Here is a 20643-nt window from a genome sequence, read left to right as displayed (position 1 = left end):
AGAAAAATAACAATCAAACAACACCATGGGATGGCGGGCCAATGGGTGCATGGAGAGGCATTGTTGGAAAAATCCCAAAAAGTCTCAAAAAGACTCTCCTTAAGAGTCTTCTTCATTTAGTCCCAAATGCCTAGTTTAGTCCCTAAAAAGTCCCTCCCGCTTGATAAAAAAGTCTTTAAGAGAGACTTTTTCTAGTCCCTACACAAAAAAAGTCCCTGGAAACAAACACCCCCGTAAAATAGACAAATGTATATAATCTGATCTTTGGTCATAGAATGGGGATGGCAGAAACTTCTGTTACCTAAGCTCTGTCCCAATACCCATTGATCTCGATAAAAACGATTGTACCTTATACAGGAGATTATGATGTGCAACACGCATAAACTTAAAGTTATAGGCATTCACAGCACACGAACAGAGTGAGGTAAAAGCAATGTGGCAGTTTCAATAACTTTCTGCAACAACGTTCATCTGTTGATGTCGATGTCCCAATAACTTTCTCAGTTCCAGCCAAGCTGGAGCAAACTACGGCATAAAGGGAGCGACCTTAGCTAAGGTAGGACACATACAGTAAGATGATACAGCAAAATAACACATTTCAAGTCTGACGTTTGAACATCACTTATAGAGCATTTTCATTTTCCTTTCTTTCTGGAGAGCATCACTGGTTTAGTTTTCTCTTTTTGGAGAGCATCACTGATACTTGTAGAGCTAGTGTCACTGGTATGTGAGTTACAGGATTGGCTTCTCCATGAGGGACCGGCATGTAGTTGTGCACGGGATCCTCGTGAACCGGAGGTGGCACTGAAAATAAGAGCATGCCATCAGATAAATAACAAATCATGTGTATCAAATTATCAGATGGTTGCACAGACACAAAGAGTGAATAGAACGCCATTAATCACTTGAGCCAGAAGAGAAGACAAGCAAGCTAATCACATCAAGACGTCGTCTGTTGCGCAAGGGTCATTGTATGTAAGTATACTAATAGATGGAAACAGCAGACATCATGAACCACCAATGAACCCCACACAGTGATTCTAAATTTCCAACAGCTGCTCTAAGATCCCTAAATCGCTAGCTAGTTGCAAGAACTTAATCTAGGAGTGGTGCTATAATCAACACGGGTACTAGAAGTCACCAACCTGGCTGTCTGTGTTATGCAACTATATATAGGCAACATGCATTAACAGAACTCTCATATAGTTCATATTCATGTAAAGGGGATATAATCCATCAGCCACTAGTGCGTGCAATGGTCTACGTTATGTTATCAGGTTTGTCATCCAATTTACAGAAATTTAAAAACAATAAAGTAGAATCCAATTTATGACATCTCAACCTGTTATGATCATTTAAAATATGAGTAGCATGTGTGAAACTTCGCTTACATGAATGCCCTACTATCCTGTACACCCCAGCTGACCACTTGTCCTACCACTTAAATAGTTCCATTAAGTACGACAATATTAAAGTACACAAACTTGTAACGCATTCTCAGTTGACAAGGCAATCTGAAAACCATTTTATCACTGATACAAATTTCAAGCAATAGTGGCTATTGTTCAAACAGAAGAGAAAGGCTTGTCCAACCAGCAATTCATTTAGCATGCCAGTTAAAGTAACCGTGATAAAAATTGTGCATAAATACCTTCAGTTGGTTCAATAAGCTCTGACTGACGAGGGCAATTTGGAGGTTTAGGTACCTTGAACGAAAACTGAGATAAATGTAAATCGGCAGCATAGTCTGGGTTGTCTTCAAGATACCGATCAAAGTATAACATATGAAGAATAAGATAAACATCTAGACAGAGTGAACCACATGAAGATCACAACTTTACATAGTATACACATGTATTCTGTGTTGTTTCGAACGTTCAAATTGCAAGAACAGATGAGATTTCTGAAAATAAGCCCCAACAAAGCTAAGCCTGAATGCTGGTTGTGTGATCATTGAGCCATTGAGGTAGTGAAAGTACAATAATAACACTTTGTAACAATTATGACAATAATAGTGGATACCAGTCAGATGCGGTTATCAACATGCTAGATGAATGAAAACTGCATATGAGCATGATAATATGCTTAAGAAAGTAACTATATTGAAGAGAAGTTGACCAAACAAAAGTTAGCTTACCTTTCGACCTCTTTCTTGGATCTTATTTTTATGCCTGCGGGAGAGATATAGTACCTGAAAGGATGTATAAGTGTCACGAAATAGTCATACAATGCATACACAGAAAGGCAAGCACATCCTTTTATATAGGTGTGTAAGGTGTGTAACCACAGGAATGAATGGTTAACCATTGATCAAATATGAACAGCATTAAGTTCCTAAACCATAAATGAGCATTCTGAGCTCTCAAGAGTTACGACCCAGGGATGTTAGAAAACAACTGCAACATCATTTTCTCAGAAATAAATACAAAAGGCTAGAAAACAAATTAACTACGATGTTGTGCAAAACAAGTAATACTCACACATCAGCGAATCTCGTGCTCTGTTCATTCCTTAGAGTATATATTCCTTTCCCACCCAAGAGGGGTCTGAGGGATGCATGGGATAGCAATTTCCCATGCCATGCCATTATCCTCAGATATATCAGTTGGATCATGGCATGTAACTTGTGGCTTCCACCCATGGACATATTTGCAAGAAAAAGGAACTTGTATAATATTCTCTCGGATTTGCTCATATTTCAGTTTGGATGGTACAACTCTCCATTTCTGGCAAGTACTACATTGCACAGAATATGTACTGATAATGAATTTTCTTTTTTTAGACAGCACAGGTAAGTTGTTTTCTCCCTGGACATTCTTGTAAGGAACAATTTGATATGATGCACTTCCAGAGGAGTTTTCAGTGTCACTGTCATCCCATTGGTCCACAACCTTGTCAGCTAACATATCTTGGCTCTTGATATGAGATAATGAACTCTCATCAGGGTTGGGCACAGGATTAGCCGGCCTGGACCCCATAGTTTTTAGTTCCCTGTTGGAGGTAATTGCAAAAGTTTCAGACTGGGAAAGGCAAAATGCTTGATAGAGAAACAAAAGAAACGTGAACATAAGATTAAAACAGAAGGGATACACCACCATGAACATGAAAAGAGGGTGAGGACAAAGGCTACTTATAGTAAATCTTTGATTTCTCAGGCTAGATATCAAGATATCGCTGGCATTAGAGCAGTATGGTTCTCCCATAAATCAGGTTCACTATGGTATGCCATAAATCTATTAACATTTTGAACAGCTTAATTAGGTAACTAGGGCTTACGTAATGTTTTAGATCCCTAGGCTAGATTCAAAGATTCTGTTACTAACTCATCACTAGTTGGGGCATCACCAATCCAGTTCACAAAAGTAAGGACATAACTCGCAAATATATACTCCCTCCGTCCGAAAATACTTGTCATTGAGATGGATGTATCTAGATGTATTTTAGTTTTAGATACATCCATTTTCATCCATTTTGATGACAGGTATTTCCGGACGGAGGGAGTATTTAACAGCTTGAGCAAACATAACGCTCCAGAACCCTAGGCTAGACACTGACCGAGATGCAATCAGCATTAGAAACATAACCTAATGTAGCAATAGTAAATCGAATGTACCGATTGCAATTGCAGATATCCCTAAAATAAATCTACTATTCCACATGTAAAATTGCTGAATCTACCACGTGTAAAATCTCTGAAAACGAACGCCTTAGCGGTATGTTCTCCCAAAGCCCTAGCATGGTAATCTATCTAAACCTAAATTATTTTGAAGGAACTATCTAATCATGCATTCATGAGCAAAAGGAGAGTCGGGGTGGAAGGCGAGGTATACATACACGAAGCGCCTCCAATGGCGGCTTCTTGGTGGCCAGATTGGCTCGTCGGGGTCCTCGGCCTTCTCCGCGGGCGGTTTAGACGCACGGAGGAGCGCCGCCTCGCGGAGTCGGCGGGCTTCGCAGGAGGCGGCCAGCCTCCGGAAGCACCCGGCGCTGAGAGGATCGCGGCGCGAGGAGATGCTCGGCGGCGGTCGGGGCGGGGAAGGGGAGCCGGGCGCCCCACTCTCCGCCTCATCGTCCGCCTGGGTGGCGGCGGCGCCGCCGTCCCACTGCGCGTCGGGGCTCGTGCCGACGGACTCAGTGGTAAGCGAATTGAAGGAGGGGTCGGCTCCAAGGCTCTCTTCCTCGTGTCCCTGCGTTTGCGTCTGGGGACTGGTTGTCACGGGTTCAGTGGGGTCAGAAACGAAGGGATCCATTCCTGACGATGGTGGGCCGCTACCTGTAGGGGAGAGAGGAGGGTTTCGTGGGAGGCGAGAGAGAAGAGTGGGTGAGAATGGGGTTTCTGTTTTGAATCTCAACTCTTTTTTATATTGTTTTGTAATTTGAACACGTCTAGATGTGAACGCGGATAATTTTGATATATTTGGAAATCAATAAAGGGTATCCATGATTTATAGTATTGTATAAAAAACTGCTTGACATCATAGCAAAAAATTAAAAACATACTTAAATAATGGAGACACATGGCACTTGAGCGGCGTGGGCAATCAAATCCACATGGCAGATGATGTCTAATACTCCCCCTGTCTTTGTGTAAACCTGTTTTTAGAAGTAAAAATCCAGCGGAAAACCCGGAACCCTCAATAGGCGATAGGGTTTTTGCGTGGACTTGACGGCGCCCGCTGATCTCATCGGCGGGGCGAGACATCACCGTCGGGAGAAGATGGCTTCGTCATCGGCGAACGGTGGGCAAGGCACTGCCGGACCCTTGTCACCTAACTCGGCGAGGGCGCGGCTAGCAGAGGCCTTGGGCAAGCTGTGTATCACAAGAGGAAGAGGCAACACCATTGGTGATCGATGATCAGGAAGAGGGCGACCAGCAGAAGTATATGTTGGCGGGGAAGGTCCTGGATCGCAATATTCTCCATATCCAGACCATCTCCAACGCACTCCGTCCCGCTTGGGGAAACCCTAAAGGACTTGTGTTCCCATATGTTGGAACTAACATGTTTGTGGCTGAGTTTGCTACCCAGCGAGATCTTGATCGCGTGTGGAGAGGTTCTCTATGCATGTTAGCAAACACGTCGTGATTTTGTCTGAATTTGAGGAGTGCATGCGTCCATCTGAATTAATGTTTGATCGCTTACAAGTCTGGGGCAGAGTGGTGAATTTGCCTTTTAATCTTCGGAATGACTCATGTGGATCAGCGATTGCAAAGCAGATAGATCAGCAGGCGACTCAAGTGCAGTTTAACGATGCGGGGGGCTTCCTGAGAACTCGTGTGATGCTCAATGTGAGTAAGCCTTTGCGCACCTTGATTTTGATTGAATCGGACGGGCATAAAAGCACAGATGTGTATGATATACATGTTGGGGAACGCAGTATTTCAAAAAAAATCCTACGATCACGCAAGATCTATCTAGGAGATGCACAGCAACGAGAGGGGAGAGTGTATCCGCGTACCATCGTAGACCGAAAGCGGAAGCATTTAGTAACGCGGTTGATCTAGTCGAACGTCTTCACGATCCAATCGATCCAAGCACCGAACGTACGGCACCTCCGTATTCCGCACATGTTCAGCACGATGACGTCCCTCGAGCTCTTGATCCAGTTGAGGACGAGGGAGAGTTCCTTCAGCACGGCGGCGTGGTGACGGTGATGATGAAGTTACCGGCGCATCTGATGAAGGTTTGAAATCAGGTTTCAACTCCTCTAACACACTAGAATGTGACCTAGTGGTAGGGCCTCTCCTAACTGGCAGCTTCTGCCTCTTTTTTGCAGGTTCTTTCATGGGTGGTTCTTGTCCTACAACAGCATTCACATCCTCTTCCTCCATTCCAAACAAATCTTCAACCTCAATGTCACTCTCATAATGTAGTTGTTCCTCTTCTGAATCTTCATCTTCATCCTCTGCTAGCCTCTTTCCATCTATTATCTCTATGTCTTCAGCAGTCATATACTTCTCCATGCAGAAATGGTTGTTATCACTGTCATATGCACCCTCAGGTCATCAATACTCTTATATCCCTCCTTTGCCTCTTCTTCCACCACATCTTTGAGTTTCTTCTTACTAATATTTCTGCTCTCTTGTGTGCACATAGCACTATGTTGTATTGCACTATTGTTGTTGCACTGACTCTAAAAAGCAATACCTTGATCATCAACAACAAGCGCAAAAGGCTCACCGAGATCATACATAACAGGTGGTTCATATAAAATTGTGGCTAATTGTTCTTCTCTGTGAGATACAGTACTAACAGAACTAAACTATCCTCATACTGCTTCTTAAGTTGCTGCAATTTGATGTTTGTGTCTATCAATTCTATGCCATGCTCTCTCTGCTCTCGTATGCATGTATTCTTCATGTGGCACAGTTCATCAGAGAAATTAAATCCTTGTGTTTGCATCAGTGCATACATATTCAGAAATGTGGCATCTGAGTTGCATATCTTTCTATCCATATTATGTTAAGCATCAAAATGAATCCTAACATCCCAAACAACATCATCCATTTCTACAAGTGACATCAAAATTGCACATTTTAAGTAAACCCTAACCCTAGCCCCCAATCATGGCAAAAAATGAAGACAAAAAAGAAGAGAGGAGATGACTTACATCACAAAACCCAATCCATGGGGTCCAGTGATGGCTTGTGGTAGGGTTTGGCCACCCAAATCTCAGCCAGCCGCAACCGCCGCTCCATGGAAAGCGGGGCCTCCATGCCCTTGTCGTCGTCGTTGTAGTAAGATGAAGAATTCGAGCCGCCGCCATCGGTTCCTCCATGCCCATCGCTCCCAAGGCCAAGAAGGTTTCCGTAGACGTCCACACCTCAACCACTGCTACAGCCACTAGCACCACCGCCCGAAGTCGCCATCGCTAGAGAGCCGCGCGAGCAGTGGGAGAGGAGAGAACTATGGTTTGTCCTGTTCGAACCGGATCGAGCGAGCCAGGACTGACCAAGCACACGTCGGTTGGCCAGCGTGTCACCTGACAGGTGCGGTCGGGAGGTCAGATACGACGTCAATACTATATTATACGATGCTTAGGCCATTTTGCAACGAGTTGCCCCATACTTGATACTGACATGCAAAAAAAAGAATAGTGGTACTAGATCGTTACACCTGCCCGAAGTGTGGTACTTCCGTGAAATTAACTCACCATTAATTGATTATGAAATATTTATAAATCTGGAAAAGACTTGTATATTGTGCAAGTAAAATTTTGAGATAAAGTCTGCAGACATCATTTCGACGTTTTAAATCCAAATATTGATAAAGATACTAGTATTTTTTTTCATGTGTCCTTGTTAAATAAGATATATACATAATGGGCGGGATGGTTAGAAGCAATTATACATATGAGTATATGTATGTTGTGATCAATTGATAATTTGGTTCAACTAGGGCAATGTTGGGATGTGTTGCATAAGTAAATTTAAGAAATATTTTTTCAGCTGCCAATGGAAACATTTAGTATTTAAAATCATATATCTTTCAATAGAATAACAAATGTAAGAATTTTTAAAGTAAACACGGGAAACAAATCCACACTAGCAGGTACCCGAGATAATATTTTTATATCATACATGTGGTCTTTCATCCTCTCATTTACTTTACTTCAATAAAAATGAACATGATGTTTAAAACATGTAATTAGTCTCCAAAAATCGACCATGACCAATATTTTCACATGATTATGTGGCTACAAAAACAAATTGTGCGGAATGATGACATATTTTTGTTACAAGTTTTATTATTTAACTTTCTTTTGGTAGCTCTTTATAGTAATATGTTTATATATTCACATTCAGAACATAGGGTTCATTTAAGTCTATTGTATAAGTGCACACGTTTCTATGGCATCGCCTATTTTGAAAGGAAATGCTATTGTGTTTTCAAAAAAGGGAAATTCTATTCTGAACATATTTTCTTTCTTTTACTCTTTCACTAGTATACCCACCCCTGACGGCCCAATAGGCCTAGCCGCGCTTCTCCCATGAAAGAACAAACAAAGGAACAAATCTCAACCCCTCAAAAAAATCTCAAGAAAAAAAAACAAGCAAACAAAGGAACACGTTTTTGTAGCGAAAACGCGGTGGCGCCAAATCCGGAGCCACCTCGGACATGGAGTTGAGGCACACAGATTTATAGCGCCACCCTGAGACTGGCACACCATCGCTCGCATAGTTTTTCTTCTTCCGATTCACAGCAAGAGAAATCTAGGGCAATGCCGCTGCCGCCGCGCCCTCTTCTGCCATTGCCCGCCGTCGCGTCGAAGGTCACACCCAAGAGCAGCAAAAACGTGGCGATGACAGCGGCAAAGAGAACTAATGGCGGGCCCCGCTCGCCGAAGAAGGTTTGTAGGAGCATCTAGTGCCACCCCTAGTTGGTTTTGGAGTATTGACGACAAACCTAGTTGAGGGACTAATGTGTTTGTGAGAATTGCAGGATAACACAGGTAGAAGTCCCTCATTGATTCGGTTTTCCTACCAGAGATGACCCCTAAAAATGTATGAAGACATTGAAGTCAAAGGTGGTATATGAAGATATTCACATTGAAGACTATGACATGAGAAGACACCACATGAAGCCTATGGAGCTCGAAGACTTAGATCTTTCATAGTTCTTTTTCTTTTGTGTTGAGTCATAGGAACCACCATACTGTTAAGTGGGGTCCAAGAGAACCGGTCAGAATGACTGAAGTGATGCCTAACCAAAACCTATGTCTTCGAGTGAAGACTATGAGAGCGAATCTTGTCCAGAGTCGGACAAGTCAGCTTTGCTTGCAGCCCAAGTAAAGTTGTTGTGTGAGTTTGAAATCTGACCGTTGGAACACGTGTCAGTTCCTTAGTGACCCAGTGTCATTTCGAACAAATCAGGTCGGGTTGCCAAGTGGCTATAAATAGCCCACCCCCTACAACCATAAACGGTTGGTTGCTCAGATTGAGAATACGGCTTTTGTCGTTTGAGAGCAACCCACCTCGAAGCCTTTGAGAGAGAATTTCTTGCGAGGATAAAGCCCTAACCACCCAGAGCCAAAGAGAATTAGGCATCACTTAAGTCTTCTTGTCTGTGTGATCTAAAGACTTATTACACTTGAGGCTGTGCATCCTCCAGCCGGTTAGGCGTCGCGTTCTGAGCATCCAAGAGACATTGTGGATTGCCGGTGAACGAAGTCTGTGAAGGTTTGAGAGTCTACCTTGAAGACTTACCAGAGTGATTGGGCGAGGTCTGTGTGACCTTAGCTCAAGGGGAATACGGTGAGGACTGGGTGTCCTGAGCTGCGTGTTCAGGACTGGGTGTCCGGGACTGTGTGTCCTAAGGTTTAAATACCTAGCCGCCCCAACCAGACGTACAGTTGTCACAGCAACTGGAACTGGTCCAACAAATCATTGTCTTCAACGAGTCACTGGTTTCATCTTACCTTCCCTTTACTTACTGTTACTCCTTGTGAAGTCATTGTATGTTTGCACTATCTTTTGTCTTCACGGAGTGGCTGCATGTTCTGTCTGGCTTCACAATATCTTCCCACCTGATCCTTACTACATTGCTGCTATTAGTCATTGTGCTTTCACTCTATTGAATACTTGACTGTGGCTTGCCTAGTGTAGTCTACCTTCCGCTGCAGGGTATTAGGTTTATTTCTATCGTTTGTCTTCATAACTCCCACGTTTTGAAGACTTTCATAAAAATCGCCTATTCACCCCCTCCTCTAGTCGATATAATGCACTTTCAATTGGTATCAGAGCAAGGTGCTCCCTTGTTCTGTGTGATTCGGTTTAACCACCTGGAGTTTTAGCTATGTCGACTGCAGGGATAATTAAAGTCTCCGCTGCGTGTCCCGTCTTTGATGGAATTGAATATCCCTACTGGAAGAATAAGATGCGCATGCATCTTGAAGCCATTGACGTCGACCTATGGTATGTCGTCGAGAACGGCGTTCCCAAGGCTGGAGAAGGTGTCACTGCTGCTGATGTCAAGAAATTCGTTCAACTGGACTCTACTGCCAAGAATATCATCTGTGGTCATCTGACCAAAGGACAGTATGGCCGTGTGAGTGCTTTGAAAACATCTAAGCTGGTCTGGGACTGGCTCTCCAAGGTCAATGAAGGCGTCTCAACCCAGAGAAATCAGAGAATCAGTGTCCTTCGCAACCTCTTCAACCGCTTCAAGCAAAATGACAATGAGAATGTCCAGCTCACATTTGACTGACTCACTGACATCACAAATGAGCTTCAAGCCCTGGCGCTACTGAGATCACCAAACATGAAGTCGTCAAGACACTACTGAGATCACTTGATAGTTCGTTTGACACCCTAGCCCTGATGATTCAAGAACGTCCTGATTTCAAGACACTCGATCCGTCTGACATACTTGAGAGGCTCAACACACATGAGTTTCAACTTTCTGAGAAAAGAGATATCTATGGTCCAAACTATGGGCGAACTCATGCCTTGAAGGCAAAAGTTGTCTCCTCATCTGAAGAAGAATCTGACAGCAGTTCTGATGATCCTGAAGACATTGGAAGGGAACTTGCTATGCTTGTCAAGAAGTTCCAAAAATTCACCAAGAAGAAAGGCTTCAGAAAGTCTTCCCGATCAAGCTCAAGAAATGATGAAGCTTCTGCTCATGACTACAAGAAAAAAACATGTCACAAGTGCAAGAAACTTGGCCACTTCATCTCTGAGTGTCCACAGTGGGAGAATGAGAACAAAAAGAAGAAGAAGAGCAAGGAATATGACTCTGACGACAAGAAGAAGAAGAAATATTCAAAGTCTTCTTCCAAGTCTTTCAAAGTCTTCATCACACAAGAAGAGCTCATCTGGCAAGGCACGTGCGTTTGTTGGCAAGGAAGTGGATTCAGAGGAGGAGTCTGCTTCTGAGGAGGCGGAGGTGGAGTCTGAGGAGGAATCCGATTCAGGCGTCGCAAGTCTGGCTACAACATACATTGCCAAGTCCATCTTCAACACTGAAGACAATGACTTCATCACCGACACTGATGCAAATGACAAGGACTACTCCACTTCTACCTACTGCTTCATGGCACGCGGTGCCAAGGTAAACACACGCACTACTCACTATCAAACATCTAGTGACGATGACTCTGATTGTGGTTCAAAACACAACTACAAAACACTTGCTAAAATTGCAACTGAACAACAGAAAGCTATGGAACATATTCAAAAACTGTTAGACAGAAGCGATGATCTGTTAGGTGCTGAAATGACTCGATCTGAATCCTTAATTGAAGACATAAAAAATCTTCACGTTAAGTATCAGGAACTTGAAAGTCGTCATGAAACTCTCTCAACAACTCATGAAAAGCTTTCCTATGATTATCTTCAAAGGAAGCAAGATCTTGAGAAATTGAGAGCGGCTCATGAAGATCTTCAAAAGGAAAACGAGTCACTTTGCGCCAAACAGATCAATTCCGCTCAGGAAGGATTTGAACCACCATGTCTTAAATGCATTGAGTGTGATAATGCTACTTCTGTTGCTGAATGTTCTACTGCTACTATTGTTGCAATATCTTCAACTGTTGATGTGGTAACTAACCCCTCTGCTGGGGATACCACTGCTATTGCTGATGAGAATGCTAGGTTGAAGACATTGCTTGAAACAGGCATGTACAAAAGTCTTAAAGGGCATCAGACACTATGTGATGTCCTTAAAAAGCAGATTCTGAACCGAAACCCGAGGAAAGAGGGTGTTGGGTTCGTAAGGAAAATGAATGCTGATGGCTCTTACTAGAAACCTGAGCAGTACCCCAAAACCATGTGGGTTGCTGCAAAGGAACCTTCAGCAGATCCATCCAATCTATCTGGCTTCACTTGTGCTAACCCCATTATCATTGATGAATCCTTTGATACAAACTATATACTATTTAAGAATCAGAATGGTGAAGTGTTTGCCAGGTACATTGGTACTAACTGCAGGAATGGACCGCCTATGAAGAAAATCTGGGTTCCGAAAAGGTGTCTGGAGAATCTTCCTGTGAATGTCATCATGACACCTCACGTGAAGAAGACAAACCTCAGAACAAAGGCTTCATACGGTCCAAAGGCTTCATACGGACAGAGGACTCACCTGAGTCGTACTAACGCAAATGCTTTACAGGGAAACCATACTCAGGCATATGAATATGAGAGTTGTTCATCAAACCGCCATGTTCATAAGACCAAGAACTATTCTGCTTATTCTTATGAGTACTATTGTCTGCCTGCAAGACTGTTTGCTAGGGCTCCAAAGCCAAAATTCTCAGAGCTGCACTTAGACTTATTGCTTCTAAGCCACCCTTGAAGATGTGGGTGGCTAAGAAAGCTTAACTCTCTTTTGCAGGGAAAGGTCTCCAGCAGAAAACCAAAATCATCTGACGCTATTGCTGGGGACCTTAAACATCTTGTAGGGCGCAAGATCAAATGCCCGAATGGTCTTACTATGTACTTCGTTCCTGAATCGCTTGCTACTCTCCCTATTAGTCCTAATCTAGATCTAAGCTTTCATAACCCATTGGCTCGTCAAATTTTTTTGCTTCACAATGCTCTTGGTGAAGCCTATCCCCCTAACTGCACTGTAGGGTACGACACTAGCGTCTTCAGAATGGATTATTGATAGTGGGTGTACAAATCACATGACTGGCAAAAGAAGCCTTCTTATGGACTCAACCTTACGTCCATCCGACAAGAGCCACATCACATTTGCTGACACTGGTAAAAGTAAGGTATTGGGTCTAGGTAGAGTTGCAATCTCAAGGGATCAACACATGGATAAAGTCATGCTTGTTGAATCCCTTGGCTTCAACTTAATGTCTGTCTCAATGCTTTGCGATTTAAACATGATCGTAATATTTGGAAAATATCGTTGCATTGTTCTAATGGAATCTGACAAGTCTCTAGTATTTGAAGGGTATCGAAAAGATGATTTGTACGTGGTAGATTTCTCAGCAGGACCACAGCTGGCCGTATGTCTTCTAGCAAAAACTTCAGAATGCTGGCTCTGGCATCGGAGGCTTGGGCATGCTGGCATGAGGAACCTCCACACCCTGGCAAAGAAGAAGCATGTCATAGGCATCGAGGGCGTCAAGTTCAAGAAAGATCACTTATGCGGTGCCTGTGAGGCAGGAAAGATGACGAGGGCCAAACATCACTCGAAGACAATCATGACCACTACTCGACCCTTCGAACTGCTTCACATGGATCTTTTCGGTCCCACTCATTACTCAACTCTTACTACTACTGCTTGCCTCTATGGCTTTGTCATTGTTGATGATTATTCTAGATATACTTGGGTGCACATAATCCTTTACAAGACTGAAGTGCAGGATGTCTTCAGACGCTTCGCCAATCGAGCTATGAACAATTATGGCGCCAAGATAAAGCACATCAGAAGTGACAATGGCACTGAATTCAAGAACACTGGCCTTGATACATATCTTGATACCTTGGGCATCACACATGAATTCTCAGCCCCGTACACGCCACAGCAGAATGGCCTCGTCGAACGCAAGAACAGAACACTCATTGAGATGGCCAGAACGATGCTAGATGAATACAAGACCCCAAGAAAATTCTGGCCTGAAGCCATTGATACTGCATGCCATACAATCAATCGTGTTTATCTTCACAAGTTTCTGAACAAGACATCTTATGAGCTCCTTACTGGCAAGAAGCCAAATGTCAGTTACTTCAGAGTATTTGGCGCCAGGTGCTGGATCAAGGACCCACATCACACCTCAAAGTTGCACCAAAAGCACATGAGGGTTTTATGCTTGGATATGGAAAGGATTCACACTCCTACAGTCTTCAATCTCTTTCATTACAAAGTGGTTGAAACAGTGGATGTGCGGTTCGATGAGACCAACGGTTCACAAAGAGAGCAACTGCCAAATATGCTAGATGAAGTTCCATCCAGTGAATCAATCAAGCTAATGGGAACTGGAGAAATTATACCTTCTGAAGCTCATCCTGAAGAAGAACTTATCATCTCAGCACCTTATCAACATGAAGACAATGCTCAGCCTGAAGACATTCCTTCTAACAACGACAATGATCAGTAAGAGCAAAGTCTTCGCCCTGTACATCCTCGCGTTGCCAATGAAGTGCAGATTGAAAGAATAATTGATAGCATCAATGCAACCGGTCCACTCACTCGTTCAAGGGCAACTCAGCTAGCAAATTTCTGTGGGCACTTCGCATTCGTCTCAATAACAGAACCCAAGAAAGTTGAAGAAGCCTTCATGGAACCTGAATGGATTCAAGCTATGCAAGAAGAGCTTCAACAGTTTGAGCTGAATAATGTATGGGAACTAGTTAAGCATCCTGATCCACGGAAGCACAATATAATAGGCATCAAATGGATATACCGCAACAAGCAAGATGAGCATGGTCAAGTTGTCAGAAACAAAGCTCGTCTCGTTGCTCAAGGATATACTCAAGTGGAAGGCATTGACTTCGATGAAACATTTGCTCCTGTGGCTAGACTTGAAGCCATACGCATACTGCTGGCCTATGCAAATCATCATAACATACTTCTATATCAAATGGATGTGAAGAGTGCTTTTCTCAATGGCAAGATTGAAGAAGAAGTGTATGTTGCACAACCGCCTGGCTTTGAAGATCCAAAACACCCTGACATGGTATACAAGCTCAACAAGGCACTGTATGGCCTCAAACAAGCCCCTCGGGCCTGGTATGACACACTCAAATACTTCCTGAAGAGCAAAGGCTTCATACCTGGTTCCCTAGACCCCACTCTATTCACGAAGACATATGATGGTGAACTGTTTGTGTGCCAAATATATGTGGATGACATTATCTTCGGCTGCACCAATCAGAAGTACAGTGAAGAGTTTGGATATATGATGCAAGAGCAATATCATATGTCCATGATGGGGGAGCTGAAGTTCTTCCTCGGTCTTCAAATACGACAACAACGCAACGACATCTTCATATCTCAAGAGAAGTATCTCAAAGATTGCCTGAAGAAGTTTGGTATGCAAGACTGCAAAGGCTTCACAACACCAATGCCAGCCAAACATCATCTGGGTCCCGACGACAATGGTAAAGAGTTCGATCAAAAGGTATACCGCTCCATGATTGGTTCTTTACTTTATTTATGTGCATCTAGGCCAGATATTATGCTTAGTGTTTGCATGTGTGCTCGATTTCAAGCAGCACCAAAGGAGTCGCATCACTTAGCTGTGAAGCGAATTCTTCGATATTTGGCTCACACCCCAACTCTAGGATTATGGTATCCAAAGGGCTCAGAGTTTGATCTGGTTGGATTCTCGGATGCTGATTATGCTGGTGACAAAGTTGATCGCAAGTCTACATCAGGCACATGTCACTTTCTGGGACGATCACTTGTATGTTGGTCTTCAAAGAAGCAGAACTGTGTATCTCTCTCCACTGCTGAATCTGAATACATTGCTGCTGGATCTTGCTGCGCTCAGCTTCTGTGGATGAAGCAAACACTCAAGGACTATGGCATTCATCTGAAGCAAGTGCCACTTTACTGCGACAACGAAAGCGCCATCAAGATTGCCAGCAACCCAGTTCAGCACTCGAAGACAAAGCACATTGAAATTCGTCATCACTTTCTCAGAGATCATGTTGTGAAGGAAGATATTGATATCATACACGTCAACACTGAAGAGCAATTGTCAGATATCTTCACCAAGCCCTTGGATGAGAAGAGATTTTGCAAGTTACGGTGTGAGCTAAATATCCTGGAATCCTCAAATGTCCTGTGATCAGGCACACATCCTAACCCTTATGCATATTGATGACTTAGATGTGCAACACACGAAGTAAAGTATATCTTTAATCAATGAAGACATACATTCTAAGTGTGAATACATTAATGTGGAATTTGACTTCGGAGCGCCACGATAATTGTGCGCCGTGTCTGGGTCTAATACTTCCTATACGGTGGGTAACGCCACCACCAAACGTTCTATTTTTGAAGTGTTTCACTCATGGCGTTACCTTGCAATGTCTTCACATTTGGTTTGGCTTCGATCTCAACATATCTTCATGATTATCTTCACTATGTTGATTATATAAATATATATATATATATATATATATATATATATATATATATATATATATATATATATATATATATTCGTGTTCTGTCCTCTACAGCATTCACTTATAGCTATGTCTTCTTGTTGAATCTTTTGAACTAAGTGAATGTGATCGGACCCTAACCTCTCTATACTTTCTATCTCAAATTCTATCTCTCCAAATCATACGCATTCTATTGAAACTGTTGAATGTCTTCTCTGCGTCAGCAGAAGATACAGAGACAACCATTAAGTCCGTTTTCAGTGCTCATTCCTCCACATGAAACCCGGAGAAGTAGGAACGACCACCCGACAATCCAGGCGTGCGTGGGACGTGGAACAAACCCCAAAATTCTGCATAATAGCCACGTGTTCCTCAGATGCGAATCGCCAGGGGCACCTGTGTAATAACGCAGTGCCGCCCCTGTACCTATAAATACACACTTCACAGCGGTCATTATCTCTTCTCCCACTCTCGCACGAACCCTAGCGCCACCACTAGCCCTCGACGACGCCGGCGACGAAGCGCTTCGCTGCCGCAACCTCTCCGACGATGTCTTCACACCGACAGCGGACATCGTCCTCTCCGCCGTCGCCGTAGGTGTCCTCCGTCGCCAAGTTAGGGCACGGAAGATCGAACTGCTCGGCCTCATCTTCCACTCCGCCTAGCAGTTCTTAGTGTGGTAAATAAAACTTCCTTTTTACAGCACCGTTGATCCTATGGATTTGTCACTTTCTACCACAAGCAATTTCTATTCACACAAGTTAGATCTCTCTCATACTGCATCTCATAACATGCCTAGTATATTCACTTATGCTTCACAAAGTAGTTAGATTCCTCACTTGTACTGATCTATGGATTCGTACAAATCTGGAACCAACTCCTTATCTACGAGTGAATGTCTTCGCACGATGAGGTCAATGTCTTCTAAACTGATTTATCTTCAAAATCTTCTGAGAATGCATATGACCTCTTCCCCTTCCCTCGCACCTTAATGCTGTCACAGGTACATATCCGTGGGAGAATCATTTGGTTCTCATAGTCTGTATTCATTTGCAGAATTCTTACAGCATCACATAAATTCTCCCGAAGCCAGTTCATGTTGGTCCAGCAAGCGAAAACCTTTGAAGCCTTTGAACGTGTTGAAGCCTTTCAAGTTAAAGTTTATGGCTTCAGAGAAAATAGCAAGGAAGGGTGGTAGAAAGCGCCGTGGAGAAACATCCAGAGATCTGCCAGATGACCTCTCAGAACTGTACAAGACAGATCCTGAAGAGGATTACAATCAGTGCAAGACCTGAATCCAATGGATTCGAAAATATTGGGTAGAACAATGGTTCAAATACCGATTTGTAACCCAGGAATATGCTGAGAAAAACGCCATCAAGAGACCGTGGGGAGACATCCTATACAAGAATCTCCTACCCAGGTCCATAGATGAAGCCATTGAACAGGGCTTCTATCCCTGCATGGTCCGTGGGCCACAACATGCTGATGCACACCCATCGTCACTACTATGGTGTCGTGATGACAATTTGTTCAAGCGCAACTTCCAATTTGCCCAGAACTCAGCAAAGCAGAACAAGAAGACTTTGGGGTTAGACTTCAACCCTGGTCCCTCAGCACCAAGGGCAGATGGCACACGAGATGCAGAACCAAATGTCACCGGTCCTTTCTACAACCTTGAAGGCCTCATCACCCGCATCTTAGTTCAAGGCACTGCAGTGAATGAGCCTGCAGCTGACGCTGAATCAGAAGAAGCTCCTGCAGTGCCGAAGCCAAAGCAGTTGAAGAAGCCTAAAGCTTCAAAACCTGCCCCTTCACCAAAAATCTCACGGGCGAAGCCACTGGCAACTGCACCTCCTGAAGACAGTGTGCAGTCCGAAGATTTATCACGCATCTCCAAGCCCCAGAAGGCCAAGATGCCTCTGCCACACACCGGCCAAGAACTAACAGTTGCTGCCATTCTGCGCAATGATGACATTGATCTGTCAAGTGATGAAGATCTAGCAGATGACGCTCTTGAGCAACTCATCAAGAGCAAAGAAGAAGCAGAAATCTTCAATGATCTGCCTCTCTTTGATGTGACCATCATCCACAACTTCATTGACGAGTGGTTTGACACGCCAAACATCAGCTTTGAAGATCTGCAACTACCCATTGGCCTCAGTGTCGCCTTCCAAGGCGCCATTGCTTCAGAGCTAGCTGTCGCCCAGCGCATTGTTGAACTGAAGCAAAAGATTGACTATGAAAAGGCTCAGTTCAAGAAGCATATGGCCAAGCTTAGTGTGCAAGAAGTGAAGAACTTCAAGATCATGATGCACGAGCTCAAGGAAGCCTTTCTGAAGAAATGTGCAGAAGCTTAGGGTTTGCGTGAGCGCATGAAGGCTCTGGCTGACAGATGTGTGCAAGCCTACAATGAGGCTGAGAAGCGCAAGGCCCTTGGGCGTCCTGGCATCGACCCCAGGATGGCCGCAAAGAAGAAGAAGAATCCCGCTACGGCTGAACCCGGCGCACCAAGGCAGGAAGCAGATCCCATTGTCTTCCCAACTAGAATGACTGGCTCGAAGCCAAAAGGTCGGTCAACTGCTTCAGAGCTCAAGAAGACAAGGACTGCTGAGGCTGAAGCCAGGAAGAGGAAACATTCTGAATCCTCTCCTACTACCCCCACCAAGAAGAAGAGGAAGACCAAGAAAGATCAGGCTGCTCCCACAAAGCCTTTGATAGTTGAACCCATTTCTATGGTCTGTCCTGAAGCTGAACGCCAACTGACAGTCCATGAGCCTGCTTTCACAAAGGCTCATGAAGCTGAAGACTTTCCAGCAGCTGATCCCATCGCTGCTGAAGACATTGGTCAACATGACCATGTAGAAGATGGTGCAGTCCTTCCTCGGCTAGAGAACAACGAACACATCAGTATTGGTCGTCCCCTGACGCCAATTGCACAGGATGCTTCATGGGAGGATCGCCCACAAGAGGAAGAAGACTTTGAGGCCCAGCCAACTCCAACTACGCAGGCGTCGCCTGCGTTGCGCAGGCTTCACAAAGGCCCAAGGCCTCAAGTCTCTGCTGAAGACAATCCGGCTGCATCAGCCGCGGAAGAAGAAGTCCCCCAAGTTGCCACTCCCCTGTCCCACCAAGAATCAGTTCTCAAGGAGAACGTGCTTGAAAATCTTGAGGCTGCCACAACCACCAATGAAGCTAATGTGGAGCCCTCCCCAACAAAAGCATCAGAAGACAGCGAAGCCACTGATCCCGCCACTTCCGTTCCTGAGTCTGCTGCCGGTCCCCAGTTCGACTATCATGTTGAGCACAGGCCTCAGGTACAGAAGCCAATCCCAAGATTGCCAAGGTTCCCAGGTCCTGCATCAGCACCTGGCTCCTTCAATATCAATGGCTTCCGGGCAGACAACACATTCTTCGATAGCTCCAGGAACCCCTACTCAAGGGAAAGGATATCATCTGATCGGTTCTGGAGCTATCCTCAGTGAAGCTATTACTCATGCATTCTTTACAACCAAGGTCGCATCTTCCCACACAAGCGCCTTGACATTGAAGCTATAGCTGGTCTGCCCTGTCTGGAAGAAGCTTTGGATTGCTTCAAGGGAGTTGGACTGCTGTCGTTCGTTACTGACCAAGAGCATTAGAATGAAGAGCTGCTGCTCCAATTCTATGCCACACTTCACATCCGCGGGTATAGCAGAGATCTGAAGACTTGGGTCCTGGAGTGGATGACTGGAAACGTTCATCACGAAGCCAAAGCCTTTGACATCATTGAGCTCACTGGCTTGCCCACTCCTGGCGATCCCTACGAGCATGGCTGTTAGATGCATAGTGAAGCTATTGAGAGCATCTTTCAGAAGACTGAACCTGATATGAGTCAGATGCTCAGCATGATGAAGCCATTGCCCCAAGATGCTGCTTATCCCACGGAGTTCTTCGTTGAAGACCTTGAGTATCTGCCAAGAACCATTTATCACATCATCAGGCGAACTCTCTGGCCCATCAAAGGGCACTCTCCAAATGCCAAGCTTGTGGGTGCAATGAAGACTTTGGTCTTCAATATTCATGGAAAATGCTTCAATGCACAGGACTTCTTCATTCGCCAACTTGCTGCATCAGGCTCTGATCTGTTTGGCTTGAAGTTCTACGCCCCATGGGTAATGCGGCTAATCAAACTTCACTCCGATATCTCGTATCAGCCATCTGCTCGCAATCATCGAATTTTTCTGCCTGATGTGGATATCTCCATTGAAGCCATCTATCCTGAGCCTGCAAAGAAACCTCTAAGTCTTCAGAATGCAGAGCATCAGAGTTTCTCTCAGAACATTGAATGAGTTGAAGCAGTCACTCGGGTGTATCCTTTGGCTGGCACTACACGTGCACCACACCCTGCTTCCACTGAAGCCACTGATAGTACAACTGCTCCAAGATCCAAGAAGCGCACTCGTGTTCTCAACGACCGAGAGCTTCTTGTGGCTCTTCATCATAAACAGGATAGGCATCATGACTGGCTGGAGCGTCAGATGAAAAGCCTCTTGGTGGATGTTAATCGCATTCGCAATCTTGCCATCAAGAATGCT

At 44.3% G+C, this 20643-nt stretch overlaps 1 pseudogene; it reads right to left on the bottom strand.

Moving 5' to 3' along the window:
• Positions 1 to 420: 420 nt before the first annotated feature.
• On the bottom strand, positions 421 to 4215 carry LOC119330090 (annotated as a pseudogene).
• Between the last annotated feature and the right edge of the window lie 16428 nt (positions 4216 to 20643).

This window comes from Triticum dicoccoides, chromosome 7A (assembly GCF_002162155.2).
Source record: "Triticum dicoccoides isolate Atlit2015 ecotype Zavitan chromosome 7A, WEW_v2.0, whole genome shotgun sequence".
In the NCBI taxonomy this organism is placed as follows: domain Eukaryota; kingdom Viridiplantae; phylum Streptophyta; class Magnoliopsida; order Poales; family Poaceae; genus Triticum; species Triticum dicoccoides.
The sequence above is the reverse complement of the archived record's forward strand: the minus strand, read 5'-3'. Positions and strand labels throughout refer to the sequence as shown.